The following is a 16,946-nucleotide window of genomic DNA, read 5'->3' as shown; positions in this document are numbered from 1 at the left end:
GTGCACAGATCAGCAGATATCCCAAAAATTCATTCTTTCATTTTGAGGGATGAACAGACTCTGTCATTAACTTTCCTTATTCCTGACGCAGTGTCTTACCTGTATTATCAGAGGGTGTGTTATGTTTTCTAACCCTTTCCTTATTGAACTAAAATGCCAGTTTTTTTTTTTTTTTTTTTTTTGCCACCCTCTTTTCGTTAACCTCTGAGAAGATAAACATTGTTTTATTGAACAATGCCAAACCTAGATAAGGTTTTCCTGTATAACAGGTGACCACAGATCTAAACACGACGGTTACCTGGCAATGCAAACATACACTCTTTTTTCTTTTCAAATGCCAGGGCCTTCATATACCCCGAAGTTCACAATACATACTTGATCCCCCCATCAGTAGATAAATAACCAGATCAATGCAATGACAGAATTTATTCAGTGTGAATCTCTGTGAATCATACCTACGGTAATACAAATATGCGTAAATGAATCATCATTCATTTATTTAATATCGAGACATCAGTAAGAACGATTGGTTTCTCTTGTGCCTTTTTGGGTGTGTGCTTTCTTCTTTTCTTTTCTTTTTTTGTTTTGTTTGTGAGATCATGCTTAAAAAATGTAGTGAAAAACATTTCATGTCATAACAGGTCATCCCATCCTCAAGCATAATGAAGTGAATATTTTTGTCAAACATCGCACTCTCAAAGCATGCAATAAGCATTCCTGTTATATCATTTTTTTGTTTGGTTTTTATATAAACTTGACAACTTAATTTACAAAATACAATATTTTATTTTTTTTATTTTATTATTTTATTTTATTTTTGGATTAATTAATTGTTTTATTAAATGCTGGTATTATTAAGCCCTCCCTTCTTTTTAAGGAAGTTAAAATTAATTTTTAACACTGCAGTATCCCAAAGTTTCATTACACTACTGTTCAAATGTTTGGGGTTGGTAAGATTTTTTTTTTTTTTTAAGATTTTGAATATATATATATATATATATGTGTGTGTGTGTGTGTGTGTGTGTGTGTGTGTGTGTGTGTGTGTGTATACATTTTGTAGCAAAAGCTCTAGTCTACCACATCCAGTTCTCAAAAGCCTTATATCAATGACTTAAAACATGTAGTTTTTTACTAACCATGCATAAACATTGTTTTCTCAAAATCACAAACACAAACGAAAGTAAAAGTCTGCAACAAGTAGCCTAGTATGCAGTTTCGGTTAATTTTTGTGCTGCGTGAAAGCAAACCAGATGGCAGAAAGCGGCATCCTATTTTTCTTTAGGTTTATTTTACAAAAGCACAATGATTTGTTTTTATTGTGAATGTACACAAATAAAGGCAAACCATTTACAATTCTGATTATCTTTATGAGTAATAGGAGTAGTTGCTTTCACCTTTTAGTTGGAAAAAATCTAAGTAATTGCGCCGGCGCCGCATGCACAGTTAAGCATTGCTACCTTTGCAGCCTGTTCATTATAATTATAAAATACAGTCAGTCAAACATATGGAGAAAAACCCCCCCACTAAAAATCACACTAGTAAAAACTGTGCCGTTAAGCGTTATCACCATATCGCCGTGATGTTATGCAAAACATTTTGTTTTAAATGGATATTGGAATGCGAGTGAAGTAGACTACATAATAAATAATATTTTGTATTCAGATACATTACAAATATTTGATTTTGTGTCGAATGAGAGACCCAACGTTGACCCAACGAAATTTTTTTTTATACGCGTAGTGTATTTTAACCATGCAACAAACCTTTTTAAATATTTTGATAAATTACTGAAAATAAATAAATAAATAAATAAATAAATGACTTTTAAAACCGTTTAACTGATTGTATTAATCGGTCAAAATTCTTACGGTCGGTTAACGGTTAACCGGTTAAAATGAGCATTCCTAGATGTAATACTATTGATTTGAGTACAGTAGGTTTAGTGTGTATATATATAATGTGTGTCAGTGTTTAAAATCTTGCTGTTGAATTCAGGTGTGTATGTGTGTTATATGTTTGAGTCTACATTTACCTCAGTCGCCATGGTCAGGAGATTATATGGAGGCTATAATCTATCCACCCTTTCCTGGCACTCTAAATCAAGTTCATTCTCCATTCGGGCTATCTTCCAAGATGGTTTTAGAAGTAATAATTTGAGGACCTGATTAATCAACCTCTTCAGTTTGTAAGACCAAAGGTCTTTGCAATGATGTCATTCTACAACGGTCACATGGACAGTGGGAATATGTTGCCGATAGGACATTTGAATGTTAATATGCAATCAGTTGATAATATTAAAACAAACATATTGTCATCAGTGGTGCTCTTATCATTTAGGCTGAAGTCCGTTTTGACTTTGTTTCTGTGTGATCTGAGGCGTAGTGAAGGCCCCATCCACAGTATACATCACAATAAGCTAATTAGCAATATAATTAGCATTGTAATTACCAGCTGCAATGATTACTTTTATTTATTATGTTTTTAGTGTATTTATCTGAAAAAAAAATCATCTGGTTATTAGTCTGTCTATTAATTTGGAATTTCAAGCCTTTAATTCTGTTGTTTTCAGCCCTTATCTAAAACAAAAAGCTTATTAAAGTGCATCAGGATTTTAGTATAAATAAAAATAGCTCACTGGAAATGTGGGATCTGTTTTATATTGATAGGTATATTAAATGAGACAGACTTCACCTGGTTAAAAAAACAACAACAACAACAGCATATTAAAGCTTTTTAACATTGGAGATGCCGAAATAAATCTACTTATTTCCTTTTTATCGCTTTTTCAGATATTCTGTGCACTCCCCTTGTGTTTTACCCACAAACCCTTGTTTCTCTTGAAAGGATAGCATGCATAAATATACAATCTAATTAGAGCACAAGATGGATGATAATGCCTTTTTATTAACTTACGGAGTGGTTTGTTTGGGCAAATTGAAAGTCGTATTTTTCTCTCTAAACATCTAATTGGGGTTTTGACAGGTTTTACAATGAAATGAAAGTAGTTACTGTGCTGCGGAAACAGCGCTGTTTATAAAATTCTGAGTACGATGCAAGCCGCTGACAGCACTGGTATAAAAAGATGCATTAAAAACGCACACAAACTGAAAGTTTATTTGTCAAAGTGGTGAAGGGGAGGCGTTTTTTTAAAAGTTCATCAAAATCTTTGTTTGCGTTTATGGTTTGGTGGTTAAATATGTACTCATAACTGTTCTCTGTGTCCTTGTAGGCGTCAACAGACAGCTATGTAAGAGTCTAGTGTGAAAGTGCAAGCTAACTTTTGGCAAGAAGACAGTGACCCACAGGACAGAGTCAAAACTGGAGCACTCAATATATCTTGAAGGTCAGTGTCACAATGTACCATAATGCATCAATAGTTTACTAATGACTGTTTTAGCGGCCAGTTACCTACTAAATAGTCATATCAGACAGCATAAAGCATGTTTTCGGATCCATTTCTAATTTTGTTTGTCATATTTGTAGTACTAAGAAAGAATTCTGCTGGTCGATGTTGTCTGTTTTTTTACACAAATTATGCATGTAAACAATGACTTGATTCATAAATGCATGGTTTGATACTATACAAGCACATATAATGGCTATTTAAGCTGGATTCTGGGTGGTAAGTGAATAGGATGCAGGTTTTGGAGCTGAAATGTCTCATGCTAAAGTGGCATAACTTTTCAGGGGATTCACCTCTCTGTGTTATGTCAATGAAGCAGATGAAGACATGACTATGTTTGGAATTGCCTCAGTTCACCCAAAGCACTAATGCTAACCACAGCTCGTGTGATAGTAGTGACTCTAAGTGTTGAAGTCACACCTCTGGTTCACGAAACAACTTAATTGAGTCACTCACATGGAGAAGCCCTGTCAAAATACCCAGAGGCCTTGATTAATTAAGCCCTAAAAGCCCAGGAGCGCTCAACGTTCACCAGGTGCCTGTTCATCTGCCACTAGTTCTGCTTCTCAACCCATAAATACAATCTTGAGACATAAATGCAACTTTGTCTAGTAATAAAACATGTAGGAACTGGCGTGAATCATCCAAGTTTAAATATATTGAATTCCTAATGCATTGAATATCTTTTTGCAGTTGTATTAATTTTTAGTAAATTAAATTGTTTTAGTTTTTGTCTTTTGGTGATTATATCCTTTCAGTTTGGTTAATTTAATAAGTTCTTGTGCAAAAAGTTCCTGAAATAACATTGTGATGTAATGGGTACACTGCTGCAACAGAATTTTGTAAATTGCTTGTGCTTTAGTCACAGAAAGATTATATTTATAGCATGACTTGCTCATTCTGACTAGCATTTAGCTTAGTTCAAATTACCTTTTGTGATTCTGTTGTAATATTATGCTAATGCTGTGTATATATGTGATTAATCTCATATGTATAGGATGCATTTGGGTGAGTTAATTAACCTGCTAGCAACGCACTTCATTAAAACAGTGTTCATTCACTGTTTAGCTTCTGTTCACATATCAGAATCCCTGACATTATTGACTATGATTGGATTATTTGAAACTATCACATTATTTATAGATTGTTCTTATTCAAAAGCATTGTTAGTGCATGGTTAAAGGAGTCATTGGATGCTTCAGTACATGCACTGTTGTTTGAGCTGAAATGTGTGTTGGCAGTGTGTGTAGACAAACCACCCTATAATATTCAAAATCCACCCAGTGTTTTTTTTAATCTACTAATATCTTTACCCCTTTCTCAAATCGAGCCGATGTCAGATGCCTGTCTTTGTGACGTCACACAGACAGGCCCCTCCCACGATAGTTTGATTGACAGTAGCGTTTCAGCACAGACTGGACTGGCATCATACCTTAGACTCGCCCTGAGTGAGCTGCCATCAGTCCGCCATTGTTTCACCGTCGTCACCACTGGAGCAGATGTAGACAAGAATATCTCCTTAGCGATTGAGGTGTTTTGCTGTTGGATGTAATAATGAACATAGCAGTTGCATTTACTCCCAACATCTGAGCCACTGAAGACGCAGAGGATTACTTTTGTTTTTGAAGGGAATACGCCCCCGATCTTCCTTAATGCATCTATCTTTGTGCAATCATTCGTGATCCAGCTTCACCAACAGAAGAAGTGAGTATAATGTTTTGTAACAGATCTTTGCAAATCGCCTTTCCTAATAATGTGCTAATTAGCAAGTTTCGCGATGAATGCGGCTTAAGTAAACAGTCTCTCTGAGAGCAGCTCGGAAGAGAGGGGCGGGGTCAGCAGAGGCAGAGCTCATTAACATTTAAAGGAAAATGCTACAAAACGGCTTGCTCTGAAAAGACGGGGTAAAAAAATATGTTTTTTACACTACCATTGAGAAATTTTAACCAAACTTTGTTACAGACTTTTTATTAAGACCCTAAAGAATCATTTCAACTTGTGGAAAATGGGCATCAGATGACCCCTTTAAGGTTTTTTTTTTTCTTGTCAGTGGTAAATTTTTATAAAAAATTTACATTCTTCTTTTTGGCCATTGTTGATATTCAAAAAAGTAATTATTTGAATTTTTTTTTATGTTTTTTTTTTGAATTTTTTTTTATGTTTTTGTCAAATATTGGTGACAATGTTTTTTAATTAAAATATACAGTTGATGAAAATATGATGAGAGATAAAAATAACAACACAGGATATTAACTATACATGTACAATGTTTTTGAAGAAGAAAAATCTAGAAAGAAAATTATTGTTTCAGATAACCCAATAATGTCTGGGATTCAGTAAATGTCAGTAATTTGTTAATTAGATTTGATTTCTGGGATTAAGTAAAACATGTCAGTAATTTGTTAATTAGATTAGCATGCTAGAAAAAAAAAAAGTATTTCTGTCCTTCTGGGCATTTCACTGGTCCAGCAGGTGTTGTACTCCTTAACTAGTCAATGAGGAGTCATCACCTAAACCAGTGCTTACAGCCTCCCAATTCCCTCTAATCCAAAACAAGCAGATTTAACCAGCTCTCTAGAATGCTCTCCACAAAACAAACACACTGGCCCCCTGCAGACTGCACCGATGCCCTCCTCCCTCCCTTTGCACCCCTACTGCTCGATGCTCGGTTAGCCAGGCTAAGTGAATAGGGAGAGGCAGGTCTCCATGGGTGACGGCTGCCATGGAAGTACCTGGCAGGAAAGCGAGAAGGATGCTGCAAGAGCCAGCAGGTGAACTATGCATCTTTATCCTGCTCCCCTGCCGTTCAGGGGGTGGTCACCCCCACCAGAGGGTGCGTCTGCCAAGAACTGAACCCCGCGGCCCTGTGAGTGGGAATGAGCAGAAAATTGGAGTTAACAAGCATGCCGTATGCTAAGTGGTGACGAGAGTCCCTGAGCTTTCCGTTAGGGCCCCGGTCCAGCTTCCATTCTCCACGTAGAGTCGCTGCCAGCATCCGTTGGCTCTGACTGCAGGCTGAGGTGACCAGAATTATGCGTCTGTAGGCAAATTAAGACATCATGATCTCATGTATACAAGACTCGTGTGATGCAGATGGATATAAAACATGGATTTGTGCTGTTGGTTAGTAGTTTAAGCATAAAAAAAAAAAAGTTTGTCTTCACCACCACTGAATCTTTAGTACAATAGCTAAATAAATGATATTGTACATCATTTGTTAATGTAAGTATGCTAGCAATAAAAAAGCTAATTTACTGTGAAATAATGGCAAGGAACAATGCAACCAATGTAGTTTGATTCATGATTGAATGACTCTTGTGAACGGGTTGTTTTACAGTGTGCACAGTGTAGTCCAATTCATGAACAAATGACTCTTATGAACAAATTATTTTTAGTGAATCAAAACATACAGTGTAACCAGTATTTTCTGATTCATTAAAAAAAAAAAGATGTTTTGTGAACTAAAAACATACAGCACAACCAGCGTAGTTTGATTTGCAAACAAGAGAAGTTGTTTTTAGTGACTCAAAACATACAGCATGACCAGGTCAGATTCATGAACAGTGATGCTTATGAAGCACTTTTTTTTAGTAAATCAAAATATACAGCAAGATCAGGGTAGTCTGTTCCTAAAGTGAATGATCCTTATCCCTTTTCTTTTGACGAGTAGTTCAAAAAGATTTACCCATTTGAAGCAATCTGAAACACTACCCTATATAATGCTAAGCAGTAGCAGAGATTAAGCATTTAGCAGCATTCATGGATATTATAACTTAAATACACCCTAATGAATTAAAATCAAATCTGAATTTAATCAAACTGAATCAATTTAAATCACAATTGAATTGAATCGAAAATCCAACTCAATTATTTTGAGATTAAATGCTAAAAAGACATATTGGTTTCCAGATTCTTTTTAAGTGTACTTTGACTCTGAATACGTAGGTATTGTAATTTTTTTTTGAATATGAAACAATTGAAATACAAGGATTTTATCTTGCACCTCTTCCAAGCATTGTTCTTTTGGGAACAATTGCCTTACTTTTGCACAATGGCCTGATATCCTGTTTTTCGGCCAAGGATATTATGCAGGACCACTGTGACTGCGGTCAGTCACATGCCACGCACGCATCCTCCTGTAGCGGGCCGCCCCACCTCGACTCCTTCATGCTGCAGTGTGCAGCCCAAGAGAGCGCTGTGCTCTATGTGTATAATAAGGGTAGCTGATATAATGAAGGTCATTGTAATCAGAGCTAATGTGCCAGGGAGTCGAGACACTTCGGCTTTATTTGAGGGTTAGGACCTACACCGTTGGCCCGGGGGAAGGAGGCTGATAGTGTTATCAGAACTAACCTGCTGCTAATAACGACACGTTCCTCTTTTCGTGTCAGCATCAGCCTGAACTTTCACTGATATCTACAGTATGGAAGTAGGGAAGCGGATTGAGCTACTGAACGCTTCACATCTTACTTAAATCCCCTCCCTAGGTGTTTGAAGGTGCGCTGTTTTCCCCCTCTGTTTATTTTTAAACAGCAGAAGGAACGTGCCCGGTCTGCTTGATGTGCACTTAAAGGAATAGTTCAACTCTCTTATGATTTACTCATTTACTTTACATTTCAGGTTTGGAAACAACATGAGGGTGAGTAAATGATGAGAGAATATTATTTTTTGGGTGAACTAGTCTATTATTGTTCAGACTGTGAGGAAGTGATGTTGATGCTCAATTGTTTTGATCTGAACGATGCAGAGTAAGCCATTAAATAAGAGCTCGCTCTCGAAAGTGAGGGTACCTTTGCCCTTTTCTCTTTCCTCAGTGTTCTAACTGAAGTTAAATGATGGTGTCCCACAGCGTGATATCATGGTCTGAATGGACCCCTAGGTGAATGATATATGGGATTTCTTTTGTCATTGAAATCTAGGCTGTATGGATATCAGAATGCTCTTTGTGTACTTAACTCAGGGCCGACGCTAGTGGGTTGAAAGGTGGTGAAGATTATAGGGACCCATGGCTGTGGACGGGCCCCCTGGCGATTTCAACCTACTGCTCGAACAGAATAAAAGTTGCTCAGGACAGTTGACGGGCCACTGAGTGCTCTTTTGCGTCTTCTTGTACTTGGAGGAACAAATGCACTTTGCCAATTTAAACATGCAAGCAAAATGCGTTTCACAGCCCTTGAACAAGGAATTGAGTTTTGCCTCTTCTTGAGCTTGAACGGACAAATTCACACACAAAATTATGTCAAAATACCCGTCTTGGTGAGTATCCTCAAAGAACTGTTGGTTATGTCTTAAATGAACTTAAACAGTTAAGAAACAAATCAGATGGGTCTTATTATATTTGATGCATTGTATCTTAAAGTGACCACTTTTAATTTACTGTCCTTAATGTTAATCCAAGAAAATAAAAGTTAATTTAATTTATCTACATTGAAAAAGGGTCAGATGAAGTTGACTGATAAAAACTGCAATTTTTCCGTTTTTATACAGTGCAGTTTTCAACAATAATGATGGTGCAAAGCAACTGTGATACTTTAATGTAGCTTTCAAAATGTATTCTAATAATAATAGATAGATAGATAGATAGATAGATAGATAGACATACAGATAGACAGACAGATAGATAGTAATGATAATAATTTAATAATAATAGTAATAATAACTTAATAATATTTTTTAAATTCTATATATACATATATAATTTCTAATTTAAAAATGTATTTATATTGTATATATTTATATTTTATATTTATTTTGTTTTCATTTAATATTAATTATTTATTAAATAAATAATTATTTGATTATTTATTAAAATAAGCTTCTTTGTGGTGGGACCTGGGAAAATGTTGGCAGGGCAAGCAGAAAAAAAATATTTATTGTTGATTCTTGAGTTTATTTGAAAGCTTTTTGAAATGTTCAATGAGCACATTACTGTCTTCCAATCTTTTATTCCTCAGTGCTCCTTCAAGAACATCAAACTGTACATTCACCATGAACTCATGCGTCTTCTGAAAACAGGGGATTTCCTGCTGACAAGGCTCGTAAAAAAGGATGAAAAAGAGACTGGCAGAGGCCCTAGTCTTCCACTTTTCATATTTCCCTTTTAAAAAGTGGCGCACTGGTTCTGTGTGAGACATCAAAGGGGACGAAGGAGGGCCAGGGAGCCTCTATTCACTTTTCCACCTCCATAAAAGCTTCCCATATCTAACCCCTGGTGACTGGCTGGCCTATCATTCAAATGTCCCAGCACTCTTTGTGGCTTCCCCAGGACCACAGTGAAATGATCTCTTTTGTTGCGCATCATTAGTTCCATCTGTTGTGAGAGCCTGGCTGTCTGTTCCGAGGGCAGGCCGACGTGATGGTGGCCGGGGGCGACGCGAAAGGGCCACGTCCCCGCGACTCGTGTCCCGACCTCGTCCTCCTCCTCCTGGAACACTGATGCTCCCTTTCTTTCCCTCCCTCTCTCTCTCTCCTCACAGATGACACTCTGTCTGTCACTGCTTACTTATTTATGCATCCGGAGGAAGGCAAAGCATCTTGCACACATTTTGCTCCTTATATGTGTAATATTCTTAGTATTAAGCCATTGAAACAAAAATCAAAGTGTATTTTGAATGAGAGATGGAGACTGACTTACCTATGATGATGTCATAGGAACAAAAAATCTTTTTAATAAAACTAATGCAAAATAGAGTTTCATAGCCATTAAAGAATATTTATAGCCACTGGCCAGTGAGTTTTCGCATGCATGGTAGTATATTAGATGAGAAGAGCCTACGGTGATAAAAAAAAAAAAAAGCAGAAAAAAAAGAAAGAAAAACACAGTTATTCCCGTGGGCGGATGCGAAAAGAGATACAAATATTGTCTTTGTTTTCACAACACTGTATTAAAGTGGCTTTGGCTTGTGAATATTCATGAGGATAATGAAGTATAAACATAAAGCCGGACAGCAAAATTGTACTCCAAAGTCAAGAGGCAAACGTCTCAATTATTTGGTACATAACTAAAGGCTTATGCAAATGTGCAGTAAAAACTAAATTAAAACGGCTTTATTCATATTAATGAATTCAACATCTGTTTAATCTAATTTCATGCTGTGTTGGGAAAAAAAGAACTATTTTAGTTCCATAAACTCTGTCCGTTTTGTGTTCGTATAGGTGGTCACCGATGTCTTCCAGTTCGGATTTTTCTTGCATCATGGTGTCTGTGATGCACCAAACAGATGTAACATTTTCTCTTGGCAAGGAAATATTTTATTCATGATTTACATGAATGATAAATCTCGTGAAAGTCTTAGTGCTGATGGGCATACGCAATTTAACATCTGTCTTCCTCAGAATAATTAATAGAGCAGCAGAACACAGGGGACTAAGGACTCTTCTTCTTGTTCACTTTCTGTAGTTATTGTCAAAAACAAAGCAAGCCTAGATTTGCATCTTGCAGTCGACTCGCTGTTCTCTTGCCTAACAAAACAACTTTTAAAGAAGTGATTTCCAGATTTACTCAATGTGGAACTTTTGTTTGAACATTCAGTCTAGCGTTGTGTTGTTGTGAAGTGAAAGTGATATTTTAAAACAACAGTTTTATTGTTGTTTTTGTCATTCTTTTAGGAATCATTTTTACTTCATGACATTTACTAATCTTAGGAGAACTTATTATTTATATTATATATACGTTGTCCTCTATAGAAAAGTATTAAATATAAAAAGTAGTATTACATTATATATTTAAATATATAATGTAATATTATTTATTATAATATTAAATATATATTTAATAATTGTATACATATAATAATTGATATATAATAGTATAAATATTTCAGATTTATTTTAGGTGTTGTGTTGTTGTCAGTTGAAAGTGGTACTTTAAAACAACTTTTAACCCTCAGATTGTTTTTTTTGTGTTGTTGATGTTGTCATTTAAGATTTATCAGATTTTTTTTTGGTGTTTTTTAATATTATTAAAACTGATTGATAATATATATACATTGTCCTACATAAAAAAACATTAAATACAACAAAAGTATGGAAGGTTATTCCGGACTATTTTCAAAAGGAATTGCAAATTGTATTTATAATTGCATTTTCCATATGTGGATGCATTTATTGTGACATTAATCTTGCAAATCTTGCATTGCCGTTTGTGTTTTCGCTTTCGTGAATGCGCAGTGACTGCCAAAAAAAAAAAAAAAAAAAAAATATATATATATATATATATATATATAAAAAAAACTGTAGTAACAATATAATAATTAAACAGAAGGGTTAAAAGAAATGCTGGTAATGGTTTTAACCGTTTAAAATAATGCGGTTTGTCGAGGCTGCTACCACACCCGTTCTTTCTGAACACGGTCCCTGCAGTTTGAACAGGATTGGCTGAGGTCCATCTGGCTGTGAGTTCAGCTCTCTCAGTGCTGTTTGCATTGATGGGCCTGAGGCTGGTCTCTTTTGAAGTGAGTCGGCTAGGCCGGTCGCGTTGTAGCCCAATGGTTTCAGTCCAAGCTGCAAGCCGCAGAGGTCATCTGATATGACCTGACCTCATATGTAACACTTTGGTCTAAAAGTGAGCTAATCCTTTCCTGTGGGATCAATGTAGTGTCGGGCTAATTCTCATAGAGCCGAAATAGAGGGAGAGAGAGAGTGAATCGAAACATGTGGTCTGCGCACTGGCTTTAGGACTCGACTCTTTGGATAAATGACTGTGTTGCTATCGCCCTGAGTGACACCCTGTTGCCCGAGAGCCAAAGTGCTGTATTTGTTGCAGCCATTATGAAATAAAAACCTAGAGAAAAAGGGCTACTATTTGGTTTGAATTGATTCCCTGAAAACTCCAGCAGAGTGAATATGCTTTCATTTTGATGGTATTACCACAGACAAAATGTGTTGTGTCAGTTCCACCTCTCCATTACTTGTCCATTAGGGTGAAACTGGTTGATTTTATTTCTCACACTCTATTTTCTGTGATAAAATGGAAATTCAAAAGCTTATTAAGTTCTGAATGACATCTATATCGGGGTGCGAATGGGAAAGTAAGTCGACTATATCTAGTTTCAGTTCATTTTTGCTCAATTTCCCTCTCGTGATCAAATATTTCACTTTTCAGGAGGGTCCTAATGGGAGTGTCAGGTTCTAGTGGGCTCTCCTTCCTCTTCCCTCCCATTACCAGCCATATGGCTGTTTCAAATTTCTACCTGTCAACGGCCAAAGAGCAGGTCTCAATTTTAACTGATTTCTTTTCTGCCGCAAGAACTTTAGCACTGAGTGAAAGCACTTCCAGCACAAAATGGGATGTTTAAACACCCATATCAATTTATTATGGAAAGGTAGAATTTATGCTAAGACCAAGACTGTCTGCCTGATTCAGTTCCTGTCTTGTGTGTGTAATTTATACATGTACAGTATACCATGCTGTTGACCAGAAATCATTTTCTTCTGTCACTCAGACTGTTTAAAAATGTCTAAGCTTCATAAAGACCAAACCATGGCTGTCTCATACACCAAAGTAGGAAAAATATCAGCTTTAATCCTAACTTCCCGCTGAAGAACATTTGATTTCATCTTTTCTTAAAGGGCAGTTTACCCATAAATTAAAAATGTTTCATTTTTTCCTCTATTCTGTCATGTTTTTTTTCCAAACCTGTATAATGTTCTATTGTCTGTGGAACACAATTTTTGGGGAAATAATTACATTGAAAATGCAACTGGAACCACACTCTTAAAAATGAAGGTGCTTCAAAAGGTTCTTCAAGTGATGCTTCAAGCCTGCTTCAAGCCGTGCCACAAAGAACCATTCAGTCAAAGGTTCTTTAAAGAACCATCTCTTTCTTACCTTTTAATAATCTGAAGAACCTTCTTTCTCCACAAAGAACCTTTTGTGAAACAGAAAGGTTCTTCAGATGTTAAAGGTTCTCCTTTTGTGTTCCAAAGAAGAAATAAAATAATGTGTTTGATGAAAAATGATAGTATTCTCATTTTTAGGTAAAATAATTCTTTGAAGATCTAATATTCATTAACCATCAATGCTTTTGGTCCATTTTCTATCGGAGTACAGGCATTGATTAAAAATCTGTCAATTCATGGGCATAAAACACTTTTAAAAATATCTCTTTTGTGTTCCACATTTAAAGGAATAGATCATCCAAAAAGAAAAATTTGCTGAAAAAAAAAAAAAAAAAAAAAAAAAACAGATGAGTTTGTTGATTAATCAGAACAGATTTGAGAAATTTTGCATCACATCACTTGCACACCAATGGATGCTCTGCAGTGAATGGGTGCCGTCAGAGTGAGAGTTCAAACTCATCTACATCTTGGATCACCATTTTGGGTGAACTATTCCCTGAAGTCATAAAGGTTTGGAACAACAAGGATGAGTAAACAAAATCTTCTTTCAGGTGTGAATGTGAGCATAGATGCTCAGAGTTGTTATTTCAGTAAAACAAGCTCAGGTGATGCTTCACCTTGCAGGGCAGGGCAGGCCGTCCCACAAATCTACTGGATGCCCCCTCCTGCTACTAAAACTGTTTCCTTGAGGTTTCCCTGAGAAGCGTGTTGAGACTTTGGCTCTTTTAACAGGTTTTGTATTTACTGAAGTGATTGTTCAAATCATAAATCAGTGCTAGAGAAAGACTTATTACATATTTTAGTGCTCAATAGACAAGGCTGAGATATGTAGATGAAATATACATTAGAAAAGGGGTCTTAGGGTGGGCTTCTCTACCTTCTCTGCCTCACTTGTCAAATACATTATTATATTACAGATCTAAAAGAAAGCATGAAATGCTGTATCAGTATGAAGAGCTGCATTTGGAATCTCTCTTTAATGATTTACTGCGCTTGTTCTCTTTATGCTTTGATCAACTGCAGTTTGTTTGTGCAAAGAGTAATAAGTGTTGTGTTAGTTTTTTTTCCATTCATTTGTATGATTTATTTACTCATGAAAGGCCAAATGACAAATGACAGGCTGACATTTCACTGTGAACCCACTTTTCCTTCAAAGCCTATGTTTTTTTTTTTGCACCATCATATGAAGATAATTGTACTCGAGCCAAGAGCGTATTGGACCATTAAACCACTGCCTCTCCCAGTAAAGCAATTCTCTTTTGTGTAAATGCATTGGAATTACTTTCAGGGGGCGTTGCAGAAGGAATATATGAAAGGCTACTTATTCTCCTAATCATTCTTTGTCCTTTTAAAAGTCATCAGGCACATTTATAAGTGGATATGTACAAGGGAAGAGTTGCCCCTGGAGAATGAGGTCATCTCTACCTCCTTGTCTATGGCCAGGAAGTTTGCATGAATGGACCTCTGCCAGCAGAGGTTGGTCATATTGGTAATGTAGGCTGTCCATCCGTATCCTGGCACATGGGCCGTAATGACTGAGGTGAGAAGAAGAGAGTATCAGGTTAACACACTAGAGTTGGAGAGCTGTGTGCAGTGTTGCGTAAGGATATTTTGATGGAAACGTTTCATAATGCAGTCTGGGGAAATAATTTTCATGGGAGTGTCCCACAGAATCATAATCCTGCTTTGGTCATTTTCAAAAGCGCTTTATTATGGTATGTCTTCTGTGGCTTTTGCAAATGTTGCCTCAGAAAATGACTTAGAGTAGAAAAATGCATGCAAATGCTGTTAAAACTAGATAAAATCAACATAAGAGATTTACATTTTCTTTAAAAACAATGAAATATATTTTTTGTCTAAATATGTAAGAATGAAAAAATTTAAATATAATATGAAATCAGTTTATTAATAGATAATTTTATCCTTTTAAATCTAAATCTGGAGTCTAAAATGATTGCAGTCTCACATAAGTGGCTAGAAGTTTTTTTTTTTTTTTTTTTTTTTTTTTTTTACATTTTCTATCCACATGCCTGGTTCCAATTATGCATTTAGTTTGACTTTCTCCCTTTGAGTTCATAACATCTTTCACACAGAACACTTCAAAAATCTTCAAAATCACTCTATCCTAAGACTATCCCAGACTATCCTAAAACTTTCACAATTACACATATACTAAAACTAAAGAGTGATATGTAATTAAGAGCAGCAGAATTTTTTTATATTATAGTAATAAAAATTCTTTATTATTTTTAAATGCAAAGCATTATGTTTTAAAGCGTTAACCCTGTAAACACTTAATTTGATGCTGTTTGGATTCATCAGTGGAATAAACAGTAGAAAAAGCATCAGAAGACAAAATAAGCTTCAAGGACTGATAGAGACACACGTGGAGTTCATTAAATTTTGCTGACATTTTAGCGGCTAAATGGCAGATAGTTACTGTCTCTGGGGGCTGCAGGCTTTTTTATATCCTTCTCCCAATGTCACTCCCCCAGCTCTCCATAACAGAAGGAAAAAAGAAAGAGAGAGAAAGAAAGAAAAGTTGTGGTTTGAATGGCTGTGTGTGTTGTTTTTGTGGTTTGAGTGACATCGGACACAACAGGCGGCAATGAAAATTGTAGGTGAATAGGTCTGTTTGAGTTGAAAATTCAAGGAGAAAGGAATCCATCTGGATGATGAATAATTTAGATGGCTCAAGTTGGTTCCTGTAGCTGTTGTGTTTGTGCTCTCTCTCTCTCGCTTCCCCCTCAGCCGTCATGACTCTGGAGGCTTGTTTTTGATGCTCTGAGATTACACATGCCACTGTACATGTGGGATTGAGTGACTAAACACAAGGAATTTCATACACAAAATCGGCCACATGGAAATTTTTTCACCCGGGAGTGTCAGCCCTAATTCTTAACATTTTGATTTGCCTTGAACCCTACTGTCTTACTCAATATGTATGAGATCACATGTAAAACATCTACAAGTTTTTTTTTTTCTTCCTGTAAAGTGGCAACAGAAACCATAAATATGGGGTCCAGAACTCTGAGACCACATTGAAAATTTCAGATTCAAACTTTAAAATAACAGTAAATTTAAATTAATTTAAATTACAATAAAATTTAAATGTAATAAAATATAAAAAGAAGACTATATTACTACATATTATATTTAATTATTTATGAATTACATATTTATGATTTTGCACTATTGAACGCAAAATTGATATTAAATTAGAGTTATGTAAAAAATAGTATAATTTCGACTGGTCTGAGACGTTTTAGACCCGGCTGTATATGACGGATAAGTTTTCATACCATATGGTAACCTCCATAAGTGAACATTTAGAAGAGAGATCTTTATGCTTTTATTCTAAATAATAAATAATAGAATTATTATGCTAAATATTAATACTTCATCATTATTATAACATTACAATGTGAAATATAAAAGAGATAAAGTAATTTAATTTAATGTAATAATTTACTTTAATATTAATAATACATTATTTAATAATAATGTCAAAATAATGACTTCATAAACACTGCAATGTAAAATGTAAAAGAAACAAAGGAATTTCATTTAATAAAATGTAATAAATGTATTAATCAATGTTAATGAATATGCTAATAATATATACTTTACTATTGAAAAAAAATATTAATTCATATTATACATATATATTTGTTCTAAATAATAATAATAATTTTCATCATTG

At 35.4% G+C, this 16,946-nt stretch overlaps 1 protein-coding gene across 4 annotated transcripts in view; it reads left to right on the top strand.

Moving 5' to 3' along the window:
• LOC109048443 (zinc finger protein castor homolog 1-like) overlaps positions 1-16,946 on the top strand; it is a 191,336-nt gene that overhangs the window by 44,699 nt on the left and 129,691 nt on the right. For all 4 annotated transcript variants that reach the window (XM_042713324.1, XM_042713323.1, XM_042713322.1 and 1 more), the window contains one exon: positions 3,230-3,343. The gene's annotated coding sequence lies outside the window, so the exon portion shown is untranslated. The remainder of the gene's footprint in view (positions 1-3,229; positions 3,344-16,946) is intronic.

This window comes from Cyprinus carpio, chromosome A23 (assembly GCF_018340385.1).
Source record: "Cyprinus carpio isolate SPL01 chromosome A23, ASM1834038v1, whole genome shotgun sequence".
NCBI classification, from domain to species: Eukaryota; Metazoa; Chordata; class Actinopteri; order Cypriniformes; family Cyprinidae; genus Cyprinus; species Cyprinus carpio.
This window is presented reverse-complemented; position numbering and strand designations above follow the sequence as displayed.